Below are 13,419 nucleotides of genomic sequence, written 5' to 3' on the forward strand. Positions count from 1 at the left end.
GGCAAGAATACTGGAGTGGGTTGCTATTTCCTTCTCCAAAAAGGAAATAAGGCTGGAATACTATTTCTATGAAAAGGAGAGTTTGAAATACAATATAAGGTCAAGTTGTTGTAAGGAGTAAATGATGTAAAGTAATCATGATATTGGGGCTTCCCAGGTGGTGCAGTGATGAAGAATCCGCTTGCCAATGCAGGAGACATAAGAGACAAGGGTTTCATCCCTGGGTCAGGAAGATCCCCTGGAGTTGGAAATGGCAACCCATTCCAGTATTCTTGCCTGGAAAATTCCATGGACAGAGGAGTCTGGTGGGTTGGAGTCCATGGGGGTCCAAAGAGTTGGACATGACTTAGTGATTGAGCACACACACACACAACAATTATGATATTATTAAGAGGACTAGGACAAGACTTGCAGTTGGAAAGTACGGGCTCAATTTCCAGATTTTTATTACTTTCTGTAATCCCAAACAACGTAGCTGTCCTGAACTTTGTTTTCTGGGTCTATAAAACAGCTTTACAATATCTATTTCACACAATGACTGAGATTTAACATGATAAGTATGTGCAAGCAAGTTTTCAAAACAAAGAATAAATTATGAGTGAACTGCTGTGCCTAAAAATAGAGAAGTAAATTTCTGTTTGGGCACCTCATCAGGATACGAGAAAGTTGCAAGCCAACAGGAATAAGTCTTCTACTTGTACAAAAAGAACTGTAATAGGGCTCACACAGAGCAAGGTACATATCAGTATTATTGAGCCATGTGCTTGAAAAAACATTTAAATTTTACAATTATTTTCAAAATACAAAGATTAACATGAAAAGGTAAACAACTCAGTTCAGTTCAGTTTAGTTGCTCAGTTGTGTCCGACTCTTTGCGACCCCATGAATCGCAACACGCCAGGCCTCCCTGTCCATCACCAACTCCCGGAGTTCACTCAGACTCACGTCCATCGAGTCAGTAATGCCATCCAGCCATCTCATCCTCTGTCGTCCTCTTCTCCTCCTGCCCCCAATCCAAAAGTCCATTCTGAAGGAGATCAGCCCTGGGATTTCTTTGGAAGGAATGATGCTAAAGCTGAAACTTCATTACTTTGGCCACCTCATGCGAAGAGTTGACTCATTAGAAAAAAAAAACAACTCAGTCTGTTACAAGAAATAGGGTAACATTTTAGAAGGTCTAAAGAATGACAAGAAAACCATGAAAAGTATCTCAGTTTCTAATGAAGGAACAGTAGCCCCATTACTAGCGATTAAAGCCAAAAGTAACGCAAACAATAGGAAGTCAAACTGGACTACACTGAGATATACAAAGAGTTTAACCAGAAAATTTGCTCACATTTCTGGTTTCTGTTCATCTGTGGAGCAGTTTACTTATAATTTACTGAAGAATCTATATTTGCCATATAGTCAAAGCTGTGGTTTTTCCAGTAGTCATGTATGGATGTAAGAGTTGGACCATAAAGAAGGCTGAGAATCAAAGGATTGATGCTTTTGAACTGTGGTGTTGGAGAAGACTCTTGAGAGTCCCCTGGACTGCAAAGAGATCAAACCAGTCAATCCTAAAGGAGATCAACCCTGAATAATCATTGGAAGAACTGATGCTGAAACTGAAGCTCCAATACTTTGGCCACCTGATGCAAAAAGCTGACTCGTTGGAAAAGATCCTGATTCTGGAAAAGACTGAAGGCAGGAGGAGAAAGGGATGACAGAGGATGAGATGGCTGGATGGCATCACCGACTCGATGGACATGAGTTTGAGCAAGCTCCGGGAGTTGGTGATGGACAGGGAGGCCTGGCGTGCTGCCATCCATGGGGTCACGGAGTCAGACACGACTGAGCAACTGAACTGAACTGAACTATATTTGCACTGATAAATCAACAGACAGTTATCTCAACTCCACACATCACTAATTACAAACTGGGAATTGGGGGTGGGGGTGGGAGGGAGGTTCAATAGGGAGGGGATATATATATATTTATATATACACACACATATGGGCTTCCCTGTTGGCTCAGAGGTTAAAGTGTCTGCCTGCAATACGGGAGATCCAGGTTAGATCCCTGGGTCAGGAAGATCCCCTGGAAAAGGAAATGGCAACCCACTCCAGGATGCTTGCCTGGAGAATCCCATGGACAGAGAAGCCTGGTGGGCTACAGTCCATGGGGTCGCAAAGAGTCAGACACGACTGAGCGACTTTACTTACTTACTTACACATATATAGCTGATTCACTTTGTTGTATAGCAGAAACTAACACAACATTGTAAAGGCATTATACTCCAATTTTTAAAAAAATTACAAACCATATTCACAATATCTTGTTGCTTATTATGAGGATATCAATATAGTAACCCCTATACAAATTAGTTATTATTATCATTCACACATTCCATTCTCATGAACTCTTTCCCCTTTAAAGACAACCATATACAGGTATCCCATATTCTTTATTTTTTTTAAAAAGTAACAACAAACACCACCTTGAACTTATTTACTCCTATGCCTACTGTCTTAAATTTTTTTCAACCTTTCACTGCTAAACATCTCTGTAAAATAATTTACCATTGCTACTTTTCCTTGCTCACCATTAATGTCTTCAGAAGATGGTACTGTTCCTTCACTCTACCACCACAATATTACTCCATGGTACATTTGTTTTCAAAAGCAATCTAATTTCAAAACCTACTGGCTCTTCGATATGCTTCAGTCTTCTTAACTTTTCTGCAGCACCTAACACTGGCTGCCTGATCTTACACAATCCTGAATTCATAGGATGAATTAAAAAGAAAATGAGAGAATACCAAAAATGAAAGAATGACAAATGAATACTGATTCTCCTATCCTCTAACAGTCCATTTTCTCTCTCCTTTGCTACTTTCTTAAAAGCGAACATTCCCTAAAGTTAAAATCAGTTGTGCCTGCTCTTGTCCAGAGTGCTTCCCACGGTGTTCTCATCCCCTTTTCCATCAGAACTTCAACCATCACTTATGGCTGATAAATGATAAATCTCATGAACTCTGAAACAAAATTACTAACTATGTGCATACTGTCTCACTTTCAAAACAAGTTTAACATGTCGAAATCTGAAGTCACATCTTTCTCCAACAAAAAAGTCCTTCCTCTTATTCTCCCCCCACCTACTTTGTCAACTAATGGCATCTCCAATTACTCAGGTTCTAAATCTTGGCTGTTTATCAGTCTCTGACGCCTTTCTATCCCTCTCCCCCTTCCGCATCCACATCGTAAGGTCTGTCAATTACCCCTTCAAAATCTCTTACATCGATCCTTCTTTTTCACTTCCACTGTCATCACCTAGTTGGTACCACAATTACCCCTCCTGGTGGCTCAGATGGTTAAGAATCTGCCCTGCAATGCAGGAGACCCAGGTTCGATTCCTGGGTCAGGACAATTTCCTGGAGAAGGAAATGGCAACCCACTCTAGTACTCTTGCCTGGAGAATCCCATGGACAGAAGAGTCTAGTGGGCTACAGTAAAATGGGGTCACAAAGAGTCAGACACAACTGAGTGACTAACACTAGACTATTACAATACATAAGTCTTTCTGGCCTCCTGTCTCTTGCTAGCCAATTCATTCATAAAATTAGTTTTTTGAACTAATATTTCTCTTTAACATACTTCATTACTTACTTGTGATTTCACACACAAAAAAAGTGGAAAGCTTTAATTGTTCCTTAGCAGTAGAACAATGTCAGCTATTCAGCTAAAAAAGGTTTTTGATAGGACCAGTCCCACCTTTTTAGGTCCCCCCAAAAAGTAATGATGTCTACTCTTACTGCCCCTGTTCAACATCATACTGGAAGTCCTAGTATGTAAAACAAGGCAAGAAAAAGAAATTTTAAAAACATATAGATTATAATGAAATAAAATAACCATCTTTATAGATACTATGTTCTATACTTGAAAATCCTAAGAAATCTACCCAAAAACCTCTAAGAACTAATAAGTGAAGTCAGGGCACAGAATACAAAGTCAATATTTTTTAAGGAATCACTTGTGTTTCTGTATAATAGCAATGAACACTGGAAACTGAAATTCCTTTAAAGTACTACTTACAATACTATCTTTACCACTGAGCCACCATAAATACAAAATACTCAGGTAAAAACATAAATATATATAAGCTCTATATCCCCAAAACTACAAAACCTAAGTAAGTGGATAGGCATGTGACGTTTGTAAACTGGACATTTCAGTTTTAAGATGCCAATTCATTCCAAACTCATGCAGCGATTTAATGCAATTTCAAATCAAAACTCCAGCAAGATTTCTTTTTGTAGAAATTAACCAGCTGATTCTAAAAGTTACATGGAGGCAAGGGAAGTATAATAGCCAAAAGAATTTTAAAACAGAAGAAACAAGGTGGAACATTCACTGGTCAGTACCATATGGTACTGGTGAAAAGACAGACACACAGAGCGCTGGAACAAAACAGAGAGCCCAGAAACAGGCCGACACGAATAATGTCACTGATTTTCAGTACACGTGCAAAGGTAACTCAAAGGAGAAAGGATAGACATTTCAACAAATGAAGTTGGAACAACTGGACAAACCTATTAAAAAAAAAAAAAACTGAACCTTGACCCATAACTTACATTTTATACACAAGTAACTCAAAATGGATTACAGTCCTAAATGAAAACCTAAAACTATAAAAATTCTAGAAGACAAAAATTTTGTGACCTTGGGCTAAGTAAAGACTCCTTACATACAAAACAAAAGCACAATTCATAAAAGAAAAAAGAAACATAGAACTGGACTTCATCATAATTAAGAAGTTCTATTATTTGAAAGGCACTATTAAGAGAATGAAAAGACAACCCAAAGATTAAAAAATATTTTCAAATAACATAATGAATAAATGATTTGTATCCAAAATATACATGGAACACTCTAAACTTAATGAGCAAAATTATCCAATTTTCTTAAATAGCAGATAAACATATAAAAAGATATTTACCATTATTATTAGTCTTTAGGGGGATGGAATTAAAACCACACTACAAGCATATTAAATAGCTAAAAACAAAAACTACAAAAAGAAGTTATTTAAAATCTGACAACAACAAATACTAGAGAAGAAGAATCAGAGCAACTGAAAGTCTCCCAAACGGCTGACAAAAATGCAAAATGACACTGTTGGCAATTACATACAATCTTAAATGAACTTTTACCATCTGAACTAGCAACCTCATTTCTAGGTATTTTACCCAAAAAGAAATAAAAGCTTATGCTATGTAAAAACCTTTACACAAATGTTTACAGTGCCTTTATATATAATCACCGAAAACTGGAAATAACCCAAATGTTCTTCAACTAGTAAATGGTACATACATACATTAAACTCAACAATAGAAAGTAATAATACTAACACACAAAAAAAATACAGATGAATCTCAAATGTACTATGATGAGACTCAAAAGGTCATATGCTATACAATTTTACTTTTATGACATTTTGGAAAAGTCAAAATTAAAATTCAAAAGTCAAAATAGACCAGTAGTTGCCAGAAGTTGGAGGTGAGGGTAAGAGTTGATTACAAAGGGGCAGTACCAGCATGATGAAACTGTTACATGTCTTTGATTGTGCTGGGAGTTACACTACCTCTATACATGTAGAGCAATGTTAGGTCCATGAATCAAGGTAAATTGGATGTGGTCAAATAGGAGATGGTAAGAGTAAACATCGACATTTTAGTACTTGGTGAACTAAAATGGATGGCAACAGGCAAATTTAATTCAGATGGTCATTATATCTACTACTGTGGGCAAGAATCCCTTGGAAGAAATGGAGTAGCCATCATAGTGTGGGCAAGAATCCCTTGGAAGAAATGGAGTAGCCATCATAGTCAACAAAAGAGTCCAAAATGCAGTGAAAGTGAAAGTGAAAGTGAAGTCGCTTAGTCATATCCGACTCTTTGCAACCCCGTGGACTATAGCCTGCCAGGCTCCTCTGTCTATGGGATTCTCCAGGCAAGAATACTGGAGTGGGTTGCCATTTCCTTCTCCACATATTTTTTCTTCCCCCCTTCCTGGACCACAGTGGCATGTGTGATCTTCCCAGACTGGGGATTGAACCTACGCTGTGTGCCACGGGAACACAGAGTCTTAACCACTGGGCCACAAGGAAGTCCACCTTGGTTGCAATTTCAAAAACAACAGAATGATCTCAGCTCATTCCCAAAGCAAGCCATTCAACATCACAGTAATTCCAGTCTATGCCCCAACCACTAATGCCAAAGAAGCTAAGTAGAACAGTTCTATGAAAACCTACAAGGCCTTCTAGAATTAAAACCAAAAAACATGTCCTTTTCATCATAGGGGATTGGAATGCAAAGTAGGAAGTCAAGAGATAACTGTACTAACAAGCAAGTTTGGCCTTGGAGTACCAAGTGAAGCAGGGCAAAGGCTAAGAGTTTTGTCAAGAGAACACGCTGGTCAGAGCAAACGGGTTGTCTGAGGAGGCCATACAAATAGCTGAGAAAAGAGAAGGGAAAGGCAAAGGAGAAAGGAAAAGATATACCCAACTAATGCAGTTCCAAAGAATAGCAAGGAGAGATGAGAAAGCACTCTTAAGTGAACAATGCAAAGAAGTAGAGGAAAACAATACAACAGGAAAGACAAGAGATTTCTTCAAGAAAATTAGAGATACCAAGGGAACATTTCATTGAGATGGTCACAATAAAGGACAAAAATGGCAAGGACCTAATAGAAGCAGAAGAGATTAAGAAAAGGTGGCAAGGATACACAGAAGAACTATACAAAAAGAGGTTTTAATGATCCGGATAACCATGATGCTGTGGTCACTCACCTAGAGCCAGACCTCCTGGAATGCAAAGTCAAGTGGGCCTTAGGAAGCATCACTACAAACAAAGCTAGTGGAGGTAATGGAATTCCAGTTGAGCTATTTCAAATCCTAAAAGATAATGCTGTGAAAGTGCTGCACTCAATATGCCAGCAAATCTGGAAAACTCAGCAGTGGCCACAGGACTGAAAAAGGTCAGTTTTCATTCCAATCCCAAAGAAAGGCAATGCCAAAGAATGTTCAAACTACCACACAACTGCATTCATTTCACATGCTTTCCAAGGTAATGCTCAGTATCCTTCAAGCTAGTCTTCAACAGTACATAAACCAACAACATCAAGATGTACAAGACGGATTTAGAAAAGGCAGAGGAACCAGAGATCAAATTGCCAACATCCACTGGATCACAGAAAAAGCAAGAGAATTCCACAAAAAAATCTACTTCTGCTTCATTGACTACACTAAAGCCTTTGACTGTGTGGATCACAACAAACTGTGAAAATTTCCTAAAGAAATACCAGGCCACCTGACCTGCCTCCTGAGAAACCTCAGGTCAAGAAGCAACAGTCAAGAAACAACAGTCAGAACCAGACATGGGACAATGGAATGGTTCAAAATTGGGAAAAGAATACATCAAGGCTGTATATTGTCACCCTGCTTATTTAACTTACATGCAGAGTACATCATGTGAAATGCCAGGCTGGATGAATCACAAATTGGAATCAAGATTATCAGTAGAAATATCAACAACCTCAGATACGCAGATGACATCACCATTATGGCAGAAAGCCAAGAGGAACTCTTTGCTCTTGCCTCTAGATGAGGGTGAAAGAGAAGAGTGAAAAAGCTGGCTTAAAACTCAACATTCAGAAAACTAAGATCATGGCGTCCAGTCCCATCACTTCATGGCAAATAGATGGGGAAAAAGTGGAAACAATGACAGATTTTATTTTCTTGGACTCCAAAATCACTGCAGACAGTGACTGCAGCCATGAAAAGATGCTTGCTCCTTGGAAGAAAAGGTATGACCAACCTAAACAGCACATTAAAGAGCAGAGACATCACTTTGCCAACAAAGGTCTGTATAGTCATATCTATGGCTTTTCCAGTAGTCATGTACAGATGAGAGCCAGACCATAAAGAAGGCTGAGCACCAAAGAATTGATACTTTTGAACTGTGGTGCTAGAGAAGACTCTTGAGAGTCCCTTGGACAGCAAGGAGATCAAACCAGTCAATCCTAAAGGAAATCAGTCCTGAATGTTCATTGATTGGAAGGACTGATGCTGAAGCTGAAGCTCCAATACTTTGGCTACTTGATGTGAAGAGGTGACTCACTGGAAAAGATCCTGATTCTGGGAAAGATTAAGGGCAGAAGGAGAAGGGGGCGACCAAGGATGAGATGGTGACTCAATGGACATGAGTTGGAGCAAACCCCAAGACATAGTGAAGTACAGGAAAGTCTGAAGGGCTGCAGTTCACGGGGTTGCAAAGAGTCGGACATGACTGAGCCACTTAACAACCACCACCACCACCAAGGTTGAATCATGAAGAAATTAAAAATCTGAACATAAATTCTTATATTTATTTAATCTTTAATCTACTTTAAAGTAATCTACTTAAGACTTTTTAAATCATCATTACTACTGGGATTTACTAAGTCAAAACAGCCTGCCTCACTTTCCTGTCTCTAACATCAGGTATACTCCAAGGAAGCTTAGAAGCCAAAATTCGGAAGGAAGCGTGTCATCTTATTACCTGTTAGTGAAATGCAGTTACTAAGTTTTTATGTCCCATATTGTTCCCAATCTGAACACACTAACTTCCTGTGGGCAGGGTAAAAACCTTTCCCCTGTGTGAAATGACAGAAAACAGTGGGTCCCGAACTTTTTGCAGATTCCCACATCCAGAAGCAGACTTAACAAGAAACCATGAAGATTAAATTTCAAGGCACTCTCTTGCACAGGTCCTCAGGCCCAATATTCAATTTTCTATTTTAAAAAAAATGTTTTCCTTAAAGTGGGTCCCCTAAATTATATTAAGCTCCAGGACCCACAGAATCTGAATCATATTACAGAAAATGGGCTTCTATCATACATGTTACTTGAAAAAATATTTAATTCAAAAAGCTACTTTGAATTCAGTAATACTAATAAATTTGTATTTTACTAATCAAACATCTAATATGTTATTCATTGTTTACAATTTTCTTAGCACTAAATAGACCTAAATTGTACTGTCTGGTTTACATTTGGATTTTTCATTCTTAGGCAGACTGTAATATTTCTACCACAGATCCACAGTTGACAGAGTAGAAATGGCAGGGCTAAATTTAAAAGGCTCAAGACTGACAGCGTTAGAGCAATAAAGCTCTAGCTGATGACCTTCAGGAAAAAAAATCATTTTATTTCTCTGTATTAACAAAACACAGAGAATGATTACTTCACAATGAGTATACACAATACATCATAATGTGCTGCCATATTTCTCAGGCCAAAGTATTAAACCAGGCTACAGACGCAGCTACCCTAACTATCCACTACTGTATTCCACACCAAACAGCTAAGCTGCTCTTAGCCTCTATTTCTGAAAAAACCCTAAGCAGTCATTCAAATGTTTGGTGAAATGAAACTGGCTTATGCCTAAAGAGAAATGAGGCCTGGAAGGACACTGGGCCACAGGAAGAGCCCATCACCCTAAGAGACAGTGGGGTGAAGGGGGTTCAGAGACATATAGCTTATTAGCACTGGAGACTTCATTATGAATGGGATACGAGCGTGACTGACACCACTAAAGACTAGAGGGATTTGCTCCTGCAGAACCTGAGGGTCCTTTGATGAAACCAGGAATAAGGTACAAGTACCCTGGAAGGGGATAAGTCTCCTAAGGAAATTCATTTCATAATCATTAAATGAAGTTCAGTGAGGTCTCTAAGTAATACTAGTAATTCCATGCACAGAGAATTCCATGACATTCATGTAAATGACAGTATCAAAATATCTCCAACCAGATATTTATTAACTACAAAGGAAAGAATTTAACTTTACTGTAAGAACCCAGGCAGAGAGGCCCTTAACCAAGTGATCAGGTCAAACATCACCAGCAAAAATAAATAATGACATTATGAATCCCGTGTTAATAATGCATTGAGAACACATTTCTGTGATAGTCTTGACTAAACCTTATAATCTCAGTTCAATCATGAGAGGAAAAAAAAAAAAAAAGACAAATCTAAATTGAGGGACATTTGACCAAATAACTGGCTAATACTCTCCCAAAATGTCAGAGTTATGAAAGACAAAGAAAGACTGAGAAACTTTTACAGAACAGAAGAGACTAATGAGGAAAAATGCGTGAAATGCAATGTGAGATCCTAGATAGAATCCTCAATAAAGAATAATGATGAACAAACTAGTGAAGCTTGAAGGTCTTTCCTTAATAGTATTGAACCAATGTTAATTTCCTGGTTCTCATCATTGTACTACGGTTATACAAGATGATAACATTAAAGGAAGCTGAGTAAGAGATATCTAAAAACACTCTGTACCATCTTTACAACTTTTCTGTAAGTCCCAAATTAGTTCAAAACAAAAAACTTTTTAACTATGCAAATACTTCACTGAGGGAGATGAAAGCTTGGCCCCAGTGGGGAACAGAGGTATTTGGAGGATTAACTTTCTACACTTACAAGTGTAGGTGGATGAATAGTTTGTGATCATGGGGAACTTAAGAGTCCAGTAAAGACTTCTTTGAAATCTATGGGTTTACCATGTTTACCCTCACAGTTCAGCAGGTAATGGGTTAAGTTCTATTAGTTCAGAAGTCTGTTTCTCAGAGCTTGATTTACCTGGAATAAACTATTAGAAAAGTTTTTCAATCTGTAAGATCAAGAAAAAGTAAATGTAAAAGGACAGGGGTCTTGTTAGGGTGATGCATATTTTTCCCCTCTTTTCTCTATTTTCTAAATTATCTATAATTCATGGATAAATTATATTTAGTTTACAATTTCCTTCAAGTAAAACTAAAACTGGATTTTAAACTCATTTTCCCTAAGAACAGAATGTAAGGGCTCTGGACCAGAGGTAACCAATCATTGAGACACCTAAGATCCTAACAATATGAAAGCTATTTAATAATTGGTAACTACTGCCTATCTAAAAACAGGAGGCTAGATTTCGATTTCGATTTCTTTTCATTCCAGTCTCATTGCTACTGCTGCTATGTTCAGATCCTCTCCCCACTGGGCTACTACACCACATTACTGACTCATTGCCAGACCTCCATTGCTGCATATGAGACCACCAGAGGTCTCCTAAAATACCATGCCATTCCCCTTTTCAATGGCTTCTAGTGATGAGGATTCTTTTGGCTAGAGAAAAATGGTACTTTAAAAAATAAAAAATGGCATTTTCATAATTCACAAGGGGAGAAATTAATGGATGGAGTTTTCACAAGTTTCTCTCCCATGATTTTTTCCTGTCCACTTATTCCACTCTCAGGGCAAAAACATGAACAAACAGTAAACTTGAAGAAAACCAAAGCCGGCAGCAGGACCTACTTTGACAGTTTTTGTTACCGACTCATGTTCATGATTGTGTTTTTCTTATTGCATGTTTTTATTTTCTTTTTCACGTTTTTATATTCACATATTCTGCTAGTAAAATTAACTACTAACTTATAAAATTGAATTAAATATGTCTGGCACTTACACAAAGTTTAAGAGTCATTAGACCTCACCACCATTTTCCAGTTACATCTTCTACTCACTCATTCACAAATGAATTTGTAGAAGATATAGCTGGACCAATTGATCAGATATCTGAGCCCCTATTAAGTGCCCCTCACTCATCCTCCACTCCAAGATGAGCATTCCCATCCTCTCCCGTATTACAGTTACTTGTATACAGGGACTACCTCATATATTCCTTAAGGGTATCTTTCATTCCACAGAGAAGTTGAATATAACAGGCACTGAATCACTGAAAGTTTATTTAAAGAGGAAACTTTCTGTTTGAAGGGATAAGGACCTAGAACAATCAGTTCCAACATTCTGATAGACTCTGACTCTCCTTAAATGAGTCCCCCAAATCTCCATATCTAGCTTGAGATATTGCAGACATTTTTTTCTAAGAAGACTATATAAGTGAATCAATATTTGTTTTGATTCAAGCTTAAAAATAAACACAGATAGCATCTACAAGCATTAAAAAAAAGGCTACACTATTTGTTGATTTATGGGCTGATTATTGCAAACTCCCCAGTGAATACTGCTACCCAACTCAAACAATTTCCTGTGGGTTGGACTTTGGCAGCCTCAAATTATTACATCATGTACAAGAAAAACTCTATGCTGATAAAAGACAGAAAGCTTTATTTTTTTCTTTTGTGAGAACTTGGAAAACTGTCATTTACCACAAATCTGTCCAAAACCAGCTGGAGAAAAAAAACCAAGGCAAGTTTCACTTTGTTATAAATGACGAACTAAATAACTAAGAAATGACAGTTGTATGCTGCTCAGCCCCTCCTTACAAAGATCCAGAGCTATATGGATAACTTACCGACTTGTACGGGAGGCAGTGGGCTTTCCAGGAGGCCAGGGGATGAAGAATCCACCTGCAATGCAGGAGACACAGGGGACAAGGGTTCGATCCCTGGGTTGGGAAGATCCCCTGGAGGAGGGCATGGCAACCCACTCCAGTATTCTTGTCTGGAGAATCCCATGGACAGAGGAGCCTGGTAGACTACAGTCCATGGGGTCGCAAAGAGTCGGACATGACTGAAGCAACTGAGCACAAATGAACATAAGAGAGGCAGCAAGACAGTAGAAAGAACTCAGTGGCTAAAAGCACAGCCTCTACAGGAGCAACTGCATTACATAACCTCAGGAAACACCATGCTCATAGTGGAGATCCAGGAGGTACCATTCTAAGAGAATAAAATGTGAATTCTAAAAGTTTGGGAGCTAGAGTTCACAGGGCAGAACAGTTTTGGATTCTATCACCTAACATCTGTGTCATCTTGACCAACTTACTGAATCAATTATTGAAGTCTCCGATAATGAGGTGGGATGAAAAAATAACATGTCTCCCATAGAACTCTTACAAGGATTAAATGAAATAGTGTGTATGTGTGCGTGTGTGTAAAATTAGCCCAGTATCTAGGACTTCGTAAATGAGCCATAAATGTTTTGATGATAATTATCATAAAGAAGAATAAGATGAATCTACGTTCCAATCCTGCTCCATCACGTTCAGGTCATTTACCACCTGTAATAAATGTGATTTATTGAGAGTACTGTAACAAAATTCTAATATTCAGGGCCAGATACAAAATAGAAGTTCCATAAGTAGTAGCTATGATTATGAAAACTGCATCCCCGTACCAATTGTCTCTCTTTCCTTTTCCCTCTCTCTCTTATACACACAAACACAGACACACATACACTTACTATAAAAATTCTATGAGATTAAATTATAATTGATAGCACAAACAGAAAGCCATATCAAAATGAAGGAAAATGTATTCTAAAAATAATGCATTCTCAATACAATTCAACTATTGGTTTTTCTAGTAGCCGTGTATGGATGTGAGAGTTGGAC

The 13,419-nt window shown here is 38.2% G+C and overlaps 1 protein-coding gene across 16 annotated transcripts in view; it reads right to left on the minus strand.

The window, feature by feature from the left end:
- Nucleotides 1-13,419, minus strand: part of USP54 (ubiquitin specific peptidase 54) — a 133,879-nt gene that overhangs the window by 67,218 nt on the left and 53,242 nt on the right. For 4 of the 16 annotated variants that reach the window (XM_055535891.1, XM_055535853.1, XM_055535981.1 and 1 more), the window contains one exon: nucleotides 12,379-12,433. The exons of the other annotated variants lie outside the window; for them this stretch is intronic. The gene's annotated coding sequence lies outside the window, so the exon portion shown is untranslated. The remainder of the gene's footprint in view (nucleotides 1-12,378; nucleotides 12,434-13,419) is intronic. 16 annotated transcript variants of the gene reach the window in all.

This window comes from Bubalus kerabau, chromosome 1 (assembly GCF_029407905.1).
Source record: "Bubalus kerabau isolate K-KA32 ecotype Philippines breed swamp buffalo chromosome 1, PCC_UOA_SB_1v2, whole genome shotgun sequence".
Lineage (NCBI taxonomy): Eukaryota > Metazoa > Chordata > Mammalia > Artiodactyla > Bovidae > Bubalus > Bubalus kerabau.